Below are 13,302 nucleotides of genomic sequence, written 5' to 3' on the forward strand. Positions count from 1 at the left end.
ACTCAGTCCAGTTGAGTGATGGAAAACTATGGCACTTGAGCAGCATCTCTCTATACAAAGGAGAGAAGAGGTGTGCTAATGGTACTTTTGAAGGGGGTTCTAATAAGGATGCAAATAATAGCAAGTGTGATTGGTTATTGGATGGATGTTCCGATATCACCATTCCTGGTATGATAAATGAGAATGACTCTGCTGAAGTCAATACACATGAACAAGGAGAAATACCTAGCCAAAGTTCCTCGGTCTTCTGGTCTCAACAGGGAGATGCAAGGAAAGGGAGACACTGGGAGTATGATCAGAAACCTACAGAGGTTTCAGGACTATGTGTGCAGTTGAACTATATTATTACTGTGGTTACAGTTTATCTTTACTGGATAGTTTGCTTTTATTATATATATGTTTTGTTTTGTTTTTAGCCTAACCCTGTAAAGTCCATTCCCTTTAGGGAGATGGACCATGTCAACAGTTTGGCATTCTCACCCCATATCTGATGAGCCATCTGAGGGGCCTGTGGTCTGTCTGAACCTGGAAGTGAGTCCCAAACTGGTATGGTCTCAACTTCTTCAATGCCCAGACAAAAACAAAAGCTTCTCTTTCAATGGCACTCCACCTCTGTTCCCGAAGAAGTCACCTTCTACTAATAAAGGCTATTAGTTGGTCTAGACTATCTTTATGTAGCTGTGCTAAGACTGCCCCTATGCCATGCTCTGAAGCATTCATTTCCACTTTTAATTGCTTGAAGAAATCAGGTGCCTTGAGTACAGGTACTGTACACATGGCTACTTTGAATGAATCAAATGTTTTCTGACCAGGCTCAGCCCAGATCACCAATCGGCTGCTTCTTAAAAGTCAGCTCAGTTAAATGGGCAACAATGGTTCCATAACCCTTTATAAATCTTCAGTAGTAGCTTGTGAGGCCTAAGAAGACTCTCACTTCTGTCTGAGTTTTAGGCTGTTGCGAGACCATGATAGCTTCAATCTTGGCCTGGAGGGGCCGCATCATACTCCCACTTACTAGTTGTCCTAATAATTTTAATAATAATAATAATAAAAGACATTTATAAAGTGCACAGCTACCTCGACTGAGGTGTCCGGGCGCTAAAGTGGATTACATCGCTGCCATGCTAGCAGAGAACTAGTCTCTACGGTTGAACAGCCAGGTCTTCACGGCCTTTCTAAACTCCTGCTCAGAGTACATCATACGGAGTTGGAGGGTCAGGTCATTCCAGCATTTTAGAGGTTCCCACATCGAAAGTTCTGCCCCCCATTCTCACTTTAACAAAATGGGGGATGAAAAGGAAGCTTTTAAAACTGGACCTCAGCGATCTACCCTGCTGGTAGGGACGAAGTCACATCCTCAGATACTTAGGGCCACTTTCCTGGTAGGCCCGGAAGGCAAATGTGAGGGCCTTAAATTCAACTCTCTTAGCCACAGGAAGCCAATGGAGTTGTCTGAGGTGGGGGGGGATATGATGATGGAGAGGGACCTTGCGGACCAGCCTAGCTGCCACATTTTGCACTATCTGCAGCCTACGGATCAAGCCGTTGGGCATACCCAGATAGAGTCCATTGTCATAGTTGATATGCACGGAAAGGGATAAGCCCTTGTTCCAACGGACACCAAGATTCTTCACTGAGCCCTTAGAAGTGGGAGCTGTTCCCAATTCAACCGGCCCCCACAAGGCTGCTGGAGGAGGGACTGCTTTGTTGAAAAACAGTACCTCCGTCTTGTCAGCATTGAGCTTTAAAAAATTGCTGCTGATCCAGACGGAGATATTTTTAAGGCACTCTCTAAAAGAGTCAAAGGCGGATGCCGACATTTCTCTAAAGGAAATATCAGTTGGGTGTCATCCGCGTAGGATATCACCTTGATCCCTGTGCTAGCGATGAGTTCAGCCAATGGTGCCAATAGAAGTGGACTCAGGGCCGAGCCCTGAGGCACCCCCCATCTTATAGGCTTGGCCTTCTTGGAGAAAGGGTGGAGAAAGACCTGTTGGTCTCGGCCATGAGGTAAGATGTGATCCAGTCCAGGGCCGTCCCAAGGATGCCCAGCTTGCACATTCCAAAAGCTGTCCCGGAAAACAGGAGGCCAAGTAACTGCAGCTCTAGCCATTAAAAGGCCTCAGTCAGATTTATTCTATTCTTCCTGTCTTCTTCAGAAGAAATATAAGACTAGGACAAAAAGCATAGAATGTTAGTGGCCCATCTACCAACCAACACAGTTGAGGACCCCAGTCTCTGCCAACTCCCCAATCCAGAATCAGAGAGGCCCAGTTACATGTTCATCATCAAAGCACTCACGTTCCGATGTGTCTCCTACCAGCTACTCTTATTGAAGTAATAAGGATCATGTAAAACAAATTGTTTTGATATATGTTATTGTATAGAGGTGGGCGAGCCAACAAATTAACGGGCAGAGCAGAGCTTGAGCCAAGGCAAGTTTCTAGCTCGGATCCTAGAGCCCGTGCACGAGCGGAGCCCTGAAAATATCTACAAATATTACGTGAAAATGATAATGTCTTTTCAATGTTCCAAAAAGTGTACTTCTCACATCACATTATAGCATTACCCTGAGAATTACTTTATAAAAAGTGATAGATTTTTAACATGAAGCATTAGTGAACTAAGAATCAAGATAATTGTCTTGTAAACCCGGTACTGGCCCAGATTATTGCAAAGCAACATTATAGTCAGGTACGTAGCTTGGTCAGTAAGATTGGGTGGTGTGAGCTTCAGAATTCCTCAAAACAAGATTATACATAAAAGGACGGGAGACTCGCCCCCGAGATTCTGTCCTAGTGGACCTTTTAAAGACCAGGGAACAAAGATTATTAGGAAATCTGTGGCACCACCATCCAATGAGGGGACTCTACCTCTACAGTGAAGCGAGGGAGATGTGAGAAGTTGGCATGGCATATGCTATCCACTATTCTAGTGGGCACCTTGCACCAGTCCAAACGACCCTTATTGATGGTAGGTTTAAAGACAACCTATATAGAAAGCTATCCTAGTGATAGCTGTGGAGAGCAGCCTTCAGGCTAAATCTTGAAGGAATGTAAAGCAGCTTGTTTTACCAGCCTATAATCTCGTGAATGACCAAATGAAAGGAGAACCACACCAGGTATATATATAAAATATATGTATATAATCTAAACACATCCCTCTAGTCTCTTTATGAGGCTAGAGGCAAAAGTACATACAGTAAACTTATTTAGCACACAGTAAATTAGCACAATATATGATTAGCCCTAGGGGCATCACAAATCATATACTAAGTAAGTGGTATAAGAACCACAACGGACATAGAGACAAGGCCTAGGGCCTGTAGAACTGCTGGGGCAACCAGCAACCACCCAAGGTAGTGACGCAGGAGACCCACGGGGGACGCGGGCAGTCTCTAAACACAGCCGCGAATTACCATTGACTTCTATGGAGAAAGTTACGATTAGAACTTTAAAGATTAGGGACACTTAGGAGTGGACTTAGAGCAAACCCCATTAGAACTAGACAGTTCGAGAGTCCAGACCCGCGGGAGCACCGAAGTACTCGTGTTACCTCACCCAGGGAAGCCGGGTGCATAGGTGTCTTTTCGTGTCGGGTTTCGACGTCGTTTTCTATTGCGAGCTACGAAAAAGTGGTGCAGGCGACCAAGTGGAAAGTGTCTGGATGGATCCAAGGGTGGATCGGAGATCTGAAGAACTTGAAAGCAGAGGGGACATAGTCTGGGTTACTAGCCAGTGACCAGGAAGGCGATGAGCAGATGCCCACCGATGTCGGGTGATTTCAGGTGCAGAAGGTGAAGCTTGACTCTTCAGCCACGAGGACCAGGAGGAGTCGACGACAACCAGGAGCTGGATTTGAGCTGTCCCATGACGAATGTCACGTGCTGCGGTGTCAGTATTCGGGTTGGACCCAACAAGCCTTGGCAACAGCAACCCACGCAGAAAGCAAAAATGTTACTTCGGAGCAGACCAGCAAGGTCTGAGGGACTCACCCTTTGGAGGGGAGTAAGGTCACGTCTGGCACAAACAGGGAAGCCCAAGAAACAAGAGTTTGCCTTCGGAGGGACCCACCAGTCAACGGACCAGGGATCGGGAAGGGGCCTCGAGCAGAAATGCTAGAAGCGGGCCCACGGAACACTTGTGGAGTGTAGGCCCACAATCTCGGTGCAGATGATGCTCAGGGCTTGGACTACGAGTAGCCCAATGCACAACTTGAGGAATGCTCGGGAAGTAGGTGCACTAGCAAATGTGCACGGTGTCAAGGAGTTCCGGTTCCACGTCTCTCGTGATGGCTGCGGGTCTCAGCTTTGCTGTGATCTCGTGTCGGCCTCAGAGATGTCTGGAAGTCTGGGTCCAGTGTCGCAAATCCTTCGGGATCCAGTGGGAGCCTTGAAAATGCAGATTGGCAAGATGCTTCTTTGGTGCCTGTTTGAACAGTGGAGTCACTCCTTGACCCCAAGGGAGAGTCTTCCGTCTTCTAGTCGAAATAGAATGTCGAAGTTCCAGGATATATGTTGCAGAGTTTCGTCCTGGGTAATCTAAAGTCCTAAGGACTGGGTTCCTATACTTATACTATGTTTAGGGGTTGGACTTACTCTAGGGTCCCATCTATGGGAGGACCCAGGGTGGGGGTGGTTACACCCCTTCCCCTTTGCCCAGTTTCGCGCCAGAGCAGGGGCTGAGTGCCCCTGCAACCGGTTTGAACTGGGGTATGCACAGGGACACCAAGTGTGCCCCGAGCACTGTCTGAAAAGCATTCACTGAATAGTATGAATGGTAGGCCTCTGGGGTACCTATACACTTGGTACCTAAGGTACCATATACTAGGGACTCACAAGGGTAACCCAGTAACCAATCTGGAGTGTACCTAAAGTACATGCAATCAATTTAGAGAGGAAGCAGCTAGGCTGGGATCCTGAAAAGCAGGACCCCAGCCAGACTGAAATCGAAAAACAGTGAAACACCAGCAAAAAGTGGGGGTAACCATAGTAAGCAGATTCCACTCTCCTACAGGAGACACATTACAATAAACAACACAACAGCAAAAAGGTACAATGAAACAGGAAATGTAAACTAGTGAAACAGAGAACTGAGGATTCATATTTCCTGGTCCCTGAGATAAAGAAAACCACTGAATATTGGATAAAGGGTAATCCAGATCTATCCTTGTTGCTTGCTAAAACCAATAGCTAAGTTTTAATTGTTACATATTTTGTTTGCATATACATGAATTCATCATGATGAAGGTGGAGAATTGATTCCTAGTCCCGCTGACACAGAGTCAACAGTATTTTTAAAGAACTAGGACTTATGATGAAAATAAACTTTTTAAGATTCAGAACGTGTTATTAAATTTTTTTTATCTTTCAATGATGTTTTAACAATTGATATGTGATGTACACATTTTAATGATAGTAGGAACAGAGGACTTGCCGATAAGTGTTACATATTATATCTAACATTGACAGGACCCTTTTTACACCTAAAAAGTCCAGATATACTCCACTTCTTTATGCAGGTCCGTTAGGTACGTTTGATTGTATGTCCATATATTTATATTTTGGAAGGATTTTTAAATATTTATGTGAATTAACAATTTTGATAAAGTACAGGAGACCGTTTTTGACTTACAATTTTACATTACCATACACAATATTGTAAGTCTTTTCAGTGCACACCTATTTGTGGATTATTGGATATCTAGAAGTTACAGCACAAAAGGGAATTTGTTTTACTTAATAGGTTCAGATTTCCCAATAATCACGCTGGTATATCATGGTAAAATTCATTACCTGAGAAAGAGGACATGAGGGGGGCTTAAGGGGCAGTGGAAAGGGAGAGAAGTGTAGATTGTTAGCGCCACTTACAACTAAATAATTTGTAAAATAACCAACATTTTTGAGAACTTTAAAACAGAGAGGAGAGAGTATGTGTGTTTGTTTTAGTCTGTGTGCGCATGTAAAAATTCTAAGTGAAATCTGACAGACACCTCCCCATACCTGACTGAAAGCACCTGTGCCCAACTATGTACGAGATAGTACATTTATTGGAAAACAGCCATTACAACACAGTCATTACAACGACCTACCTTTACAATGCAACTGTTAGAACGCAACTGCCTTTACATTGCATGCCATTACATGGCATGTCACTACAACGCATGCCATTACAACACATTATAAGGTAAGTAATGGAGATTTTTTTTAATATTAGGGGGGGTATGGGTTTTGGGGTACATGGGAATAGTAATTTTCACCACTACACTATAAAACACTTTCCCTACTGTTGCACTCACCAAAGTGGGAATAGTAATTTTACCCCTACACTATCCAATATTTAGTAGTTTTTACCCCTACACTATCCAACACTTACCCTACTGTTGCCCTAAAAGTATTATGCGTTGTAATGGTATGCGTTGTAATGGAATGCGTTGTCATGGTATTTATTAAAAATGTGTTGTAATGACATGCGTTTTAAAATCATGCGATGTAATGGTAGTTGCGATGTAAAGACTGCGTTGTAAAAGCATGAGTTGTAATTGCATGTGTTGTAACATCATATATTCACATTTATAAGGCGGTTTAACACCCCAAACACCCCTCTGAAGCTACGTCCCTGATTATAGTCTAGGAGTCGTAAATCGACCAGCATAGGTTTTTATTTTACTGGTATTCTGAACTCATGTTTGAAAGTACTTTCATATGCGATGATGAAGAAAAAGAAATTCGATGAACTTATACATTTGATAAAATCCCAAGGTTTATGGAGGAAGTCACAATTTTTCCAGGTTTAACTTTATACATACAAATCAGTCAGTACATGGTTATCAATTTGTCTTTCCTCATGTTAAAGCTTTGTTTTTTTTCCTCTTTGTGCATTTTTCTGCAGTTTTTATATAGCTGCAAACTCAAATTGAAGGTGTTAGAGTGTTTTATATGAGCACCAGTTACATTACACAATGTCATCATTCATTGTTTATAGGGATGGGGGATTAAGTGGTTTTCCCAGAATAACAGGTTGTTGAGCCACCGCCTCTAAACAGGTTCGCTGGTTCCAAAGTTGGCAGTTCTGGCTGTAACTCCAAATCCAGGGTACAGGTAGGACAGCAGATAAAACCACATGAAGGCTTGGCTCATTATGGCATCGAGGTTCCAACAGGACCTTGAGTTGAGCCAGAGCCAGGCTTCAGGCTCGAGCCTGCTTGAGCTTTCAGTGGCTCACCCACCTCTACTCTACAAGCTTTAAAACACATCATTCAAAGCACATTTTTTAAAACATTACTCCACCCCCCAAAAAAATACCAACTATTGTTTTGTGAAAGGTTGTGACTTGTGCAGTGCATGTGGGACAATTGTTTGGGGTTGCACATGCCTAAATCGAGCCTGATCCAGTGCATGCCGTGGTCTGCTTCTCTTCAAGTTGGATCCTATAGAGACCTGCTCATTTGCTTACAACAATCAATTTACTGTGGAGGCCAGTAAGTACAATTTAGACGGGGGCAGGGGCCCACACACACACACACACTCATACCCAAGCATTCACATGCATACTCATCCATTCATAATACTCACTCATAAATACACATATATTCATACATACATGCACTCACCAAACAGTCAATAAAAACACAACACTTACCTGCTGCAGCTCTCAGGAAGGGAAGCCTTAGAGGTGCCAGGAGGTTTGGGACTGCTGCCTGCCCTCATTGGATGACCTAAGTGACCTCATTTGCTGACCCTAGATCAGCCAATCAGGGGAGGCAGTAGTCCCTAGCTCGTCCTAGAGTAGGATGGGCTCAGAGAGACTGCTGACCCACCCATTCTGTGACAAGGTGTCAGTGATAGACACTCAAATCTGTGCACTGCAGGGCCTACAACTGAAGTGCCCAGGTACAAGGCCATCGCTGATGCTCACCCTCAACACGAGGGGGAGGTTCTTGAAGACCTCTGCTGAGCTCAAGAGGTCATGCCCACAGCAGCTGTAACATCCTCAGCCCAGCAAAGTTCATCTCAAGCAGTTCTCATGGATGGGCCGCTGCTGCAATCTAATGTAAGGTGCCTGCATTCTATATCTCTCTCTCCTCTTCTCACAATTACGTTCCTAGGATTTGGTGTGACCTAAGATAAGGGCACTATTCTGATTGCTGACAGGCAACCCCAAAACTATTCCCACCTAGGCCAGCCTCTTCCAGCCGAGCCCTCCTCTCTGGTGTAGCTTGCTACCTGTCTGCTAATGCACTCTGGGGCCTCCCCAAGAGTATGAAGCGCTGGATAAATGCAATACAAAATGAATCTTATTAGAAAAGAGCCTAATGTTGATATTACAGCAAAATCCAATAATCTATGCATGCCAATTGACCCGATTAGACGGGAGACTCACGAATCTTAAGGCAAAACGGGCTTTATTTTGGCTGCCCCCACCTGCCTCTCCTTCAATAGAAGACATGGGGGAAAATCCAGTCTCTTGATTATTTTAGTGACATTTCCCACTTTCCTCTTCTGAAATGTTGACATATATGACTAATTGCTGACGCCATCCCATGTTGGCTTTTTGGGTTCTCCGGCAAAACTATTAAACTTCCTCGCAGAGGGCTATCTATCCTAACGTACTTTAAAATCAACATGCTGCGGGCGGGTTCCCTCGCACATCATCTGACGCGCCACCAAGCTCGCCCAACCTTTAATTCACGCGTCCATACCTTTAATTCACGCGCCAATACCTTTTATCCATCCACTGAGCAATCCACCTGCCAATATTACCCTTCAATTCACTTCATCTGCATGTTCAGGTAAGTAGTTACCTTCCTTTACCCCCTCACCCCCTCCCTTTCACTTCCATCACATCCACCCTTTCATCTGTTGCCTCGACCTCCGTCCTGAGCTGTGAGGCCCCGCTCCAGGCTCCCCCAGCGTCGAAAACCTCTTTATTGAAACCGATGTGCGTTCCTAAGACACCCATATGTCCCTCCTCGCCCCCCTGCTTCTCTCTCTCTCTCTCTTAGTCTCACTTCTCTCCCTTTGCCACACTACCGTGCTGTGGGGCGCAGGAGTGCGGCCCTCGCCATGTAGTGTGACTGTCACCCTCTGTTCATTTCTCTGCCATCTGAGCTATCCCTCGGCTCTAGTCTAACCCCCTTCCTCCTCTCTCACTTCATGCTGAGTTAACACCCCGTGTAACATGGTTCTGCCCCCCTTCGCAGCTGCCACTGACTCTAGCCCCTCATCCCTTCTACCCCTCTCCTCTCCCTCCTTCCTCTTCCCCCACCCCCTCCATGCTGTCATAAAACCCCGTTGCTCCTGCTGCCACCCCTGATAAGCTCTGCTTGCCACCCAGAGCATCACAGGGCTCCAGTGGTTTAGGATCTGCAGAGCATAATTCCGGCTCCTGCCAATGACTCAGTGTTTGATCCTTTTCACATGACTCGCTGCTGCTGCCGCCCGTATGCCACGCACCAGCATGCTTCATAGCAAGAGATTATCCCTCCCACCAATATCTCCGGGGAAAAACAGTTTATACATCTGTTCAACTGAAAGCTCCAATGATGGAGCTTCAGTGACAGACTGGGTACCGGAGAAGCATGGAATAATACAGAAAGAGGGGGGTGCCTTCAATGTTGGGGAGCTACAAAGAGGTGCCAGGAGCTAAACAGGTTGAGGATTTGTCTGCAGGGGGCGTCATTCAGCGAAGGGCTCATAAAGTTTGGGGGCTGGAAAAATTCATGAAAGATGAAAGGGCAGGGTAAATCCATGAACTGTGGGGCATCTTTTGTGGTGTGATTCATGGTTAGTGTAAGTAATGTATGAAGAGATCAGGATTGTGGGAGGATTTTGAAGGGGTCAACAGTGGGACTGATTCACAGAGGGTCACCAAGTGTCAGCCTTAGGGGTGATTTTGAAGTGTGAAAGGGGAGCTTGGTGAAGAGTTAAAACTTGTGTGATTCAAGAAACCTCTAGGGTAGGGGTCATTCATGTAAAGCCAGAGGCGCGATACATTCATATGGTAATAGAAGGGGGGTTCATTTGTGTGGCCATCCAGTGAAAGCCAAAGCAAAGATGAGACATCGCCTTCAACCTAAACTCTTTTCAAATCTATATGACTTCTTATCTCCTAAAACTGAATCTTACCAAAACTGAATTACTCCTAATATCCTCTTCAAAATCAATCCTGGATGGACACACTCAACAGTAAACCCACCATCATTGACAGTGCCAAATCCCTAGGAGTCATGCTAGACAGGAATCCTGACTTACAGTCTCAAATCAGTGCCATGGCCGGACACATGCTCTATCAACTACATCTTCTCTGTGGAAACCACTGCTACATTCCAGACCAAGATCTGACTCTTGCTCATGCTCTGGTTGTTAGAAATGGGGGGTCTATGTAGTTGGCAATGGTTTGCACCTTTGTCCAAGTAGGGCCTCTTCTTCCTAGTCAGGGTAGGGGGATACACTTCTAAAATAACCCTGCTCACCCCCTTGTAGCTTGGCACAAGCAGACAGGCTTATCTCAGAGGCGGTGTGTAAAGCATGTGTGCACACATACAGTAACACAGTGAAAACACTACAAATGGACACCACACCAGTTTAGAAATATAAGTATTCTTTATCTAAACCAAACAAGACCGGAATTACAAAAATCCAACATACTGTAATCCAAATATGACTATTAGACGGTAAAAACAGTTCTGTCCATAGCAAACTATAGATGCAGCACTTTCAACACAAAGTACCTTGAATACATCACAATCATACACAAAAAAAAGCCACAGAGAAGGCGATGCGTCGGTACCTTACGCGAAGGGAAGGTGATGCGTCGATTCTTTACTACAGGGGAGATGATGCGTTGGTTCCTTACTGCCACTTCACTGCCTTTGGACTGAACTCACAGGAGGAGTGGAACACAATTCTTTGAACTCCTTCTTTGTCCTCTGTTTATTGTAATGAGCTATGCTTTAACAACTGCTCAGTAGCTCAATATGTTTTTCTTATAATTGTATTTTTGGTTTTTTTCATGATTTGATGTCCTACATTGTTGAACCTCTTACTTACTCTGTCACTCTTTATGTACGTTTACTATTGTACTTTACACTAGTGGCACTAACTAGTATAGCTGCATTCACTACCGGCTTCTTCCTACAGCTCTTCGAGTTACACTTCTGTATTCACTGGAGCAAGCACAAAGAATATCTCTTTAATTGATTACTACCACTGGATGTTATACATGCACCCGTGGTCATACTAACCATTTATTCATAATTATTGTTATCATTATTAATTGTATTCTTATTTCAAAGGGCAATTTTGGACCATGAATTATGGTCGGGTTCCCGCTAACCCATGCGGTTCTTCCCTCCTTTCCATTTATTGTCGATTAGAACACGCTTGGCTAGTTTCATACCCGACTGCCAGCTCAGATTCACGCCACGCTGTGACTGAGCACTCCTGCGCCTTGTGCGCATGCCCAGCCTTGTTCCCAGTTAGCGGTCTAGTGTTTCCTACTTCCCCCTTCCGGGTTATATTCTGAAACCGCACACCCTGGTGGTGCATTCTCCTTCAACAAGCCATGGAGCTACTTACCCTTCTGTGGCTCTTCCGACTATGCGGTATCCCCGGCTAAGTAAGTGTTAACCACTGGCCTCTACATACTGAACACCGCTACTGATTGGACCCTTATTTTCCATTTCCTTTGTTTTACAGATTAGCTATACCTCCACGACTACGCAGTGCACTCTGGAAATTATTGGGGATTAATATAAGCCTTGACTTCTTCTAGAAGCAGCTCATCTGACCGTGAGCCTCCTTGTTTCGTTTTTCGAGTAAGTGAATCCCGCTCCAATTATCGGCACTCCCTCCTACAGACTGGCAATTTTTCCCTATAACTTATTTGGTCTAGATTCAATTCTCCAGGACACATCCCTCCAGGGAATAACATTTTTTCTAGCTATCGCGACAAGAATTTTAGATTCTATTAAAGACACGGAGGTGAGGATTATTCTTTCTCTATTTCTTTACTGCAAACACAGCAGCCAATTAGAGTAAAACTACACCAATAAAAAACAACAATACCCATGAGGCTTTGAACCATGCCTCCTTTGTAACAGCCAATCACTGCATTATCAAGTATACAAAGTAGAGAGACACCAATCTGGCTTCCTCTTTTCTTTGCGCGAACTCAGTCCAATAAGAACAAATCAAAGTCTTAAACTCTCAACGGAGAGATGAACAGTTCCTTTAAGAATTATCAACGGAGAATAATCCACAGCAAACGAAGACTTCCTCTTCTGTCAGGAAGGCCAGGTAGCTCCATCCGGAGTATCCACTCAACTCTTGTTGGAATCATTTCCTAAAACAGAAAACAAGGTTGAGAAAGGGAGCCCACAACTTCATTTCTCATCGGGTGGGCATAAAAAGTTGTTAAAACACTTACAACATCAACAACTTCACAGTTGCATAAACTGTCCCAACGGTTGGGATAATCTTCGCCTCCGTGTCTTTAACCGAATATAAAATTCTTGTTGCGATAGCTAGAAAATTTTGTATTCTATAGCAGGACCGGAGGCTTCTGATAATGCTGGTTCAAAGCTCGTCAATCACAGCATCAGAAACATGAGGAATAGGTTTATAATAAAAAAACTTTAAACATTGAATCAGAAGACCAGTCAGCTGCTTTGAGGATGTCTTCCAGACGGGATCCTAACAAGTAGGCTTTGGAGGCCATAGCCCCTCTGGCAGAGTGGGCAACATAAATAGAAATGTCAATACCTGCCTCCGACATGACCCATCTAACCCACCTGGCTAAGGTGGCAGCAGAGACTGGTTTGAATGGCTTCTGGATAGAAATCAGCAACTGACCCAAAGGATCAGACCTGTGAGCAAAAGTACGTTCTTCATAACACTTCAAACTCTGTAAAACACATAACTTGTTATTATGAGGAAAGGAAGGATACTCCACTGAACGAGACATGGTCTTAGTCCGTCGTGTGATCATAAAAGAGACACCCTGAGGAGAAAACATCCTACCAGCCAAGTCTTAAGGCTCTAACATCAGACACTCTTCTACATGAAATGAGGCAAAGCAACATAGTAAGCTTGGCAGAAAGCTGTTTCAAGGACAGATCACCATTATCCGGCCAGGATTCCAAAAGGGAGAGAACTGTAGAAACATGCCATAAAGTGGAATACCTGGGCTGAAGGGGATTAGCCACGCGGACACCCTTAAGTAACTTACAAAACAGGGGATGCATCCCCACAGGCTTTCCATCAACTTGATCATGCCCAGCAGAAATAGCAGACCTGAAATT

This window comes from Lissotriton helveticus, chromosome 5_1 (assembly GCF_964261635.1).
Source record: "Lissotriton helveticus chromosome 5_1, aLisHel1.1, whole genome shotgun sequence".
Classification (NCBI taxonomy): Eukaryota; Metazoa; Chordata; class Amphibia; order Caudata; family Salamandridae; genus Lissotriton; species Lissotriton helveticus.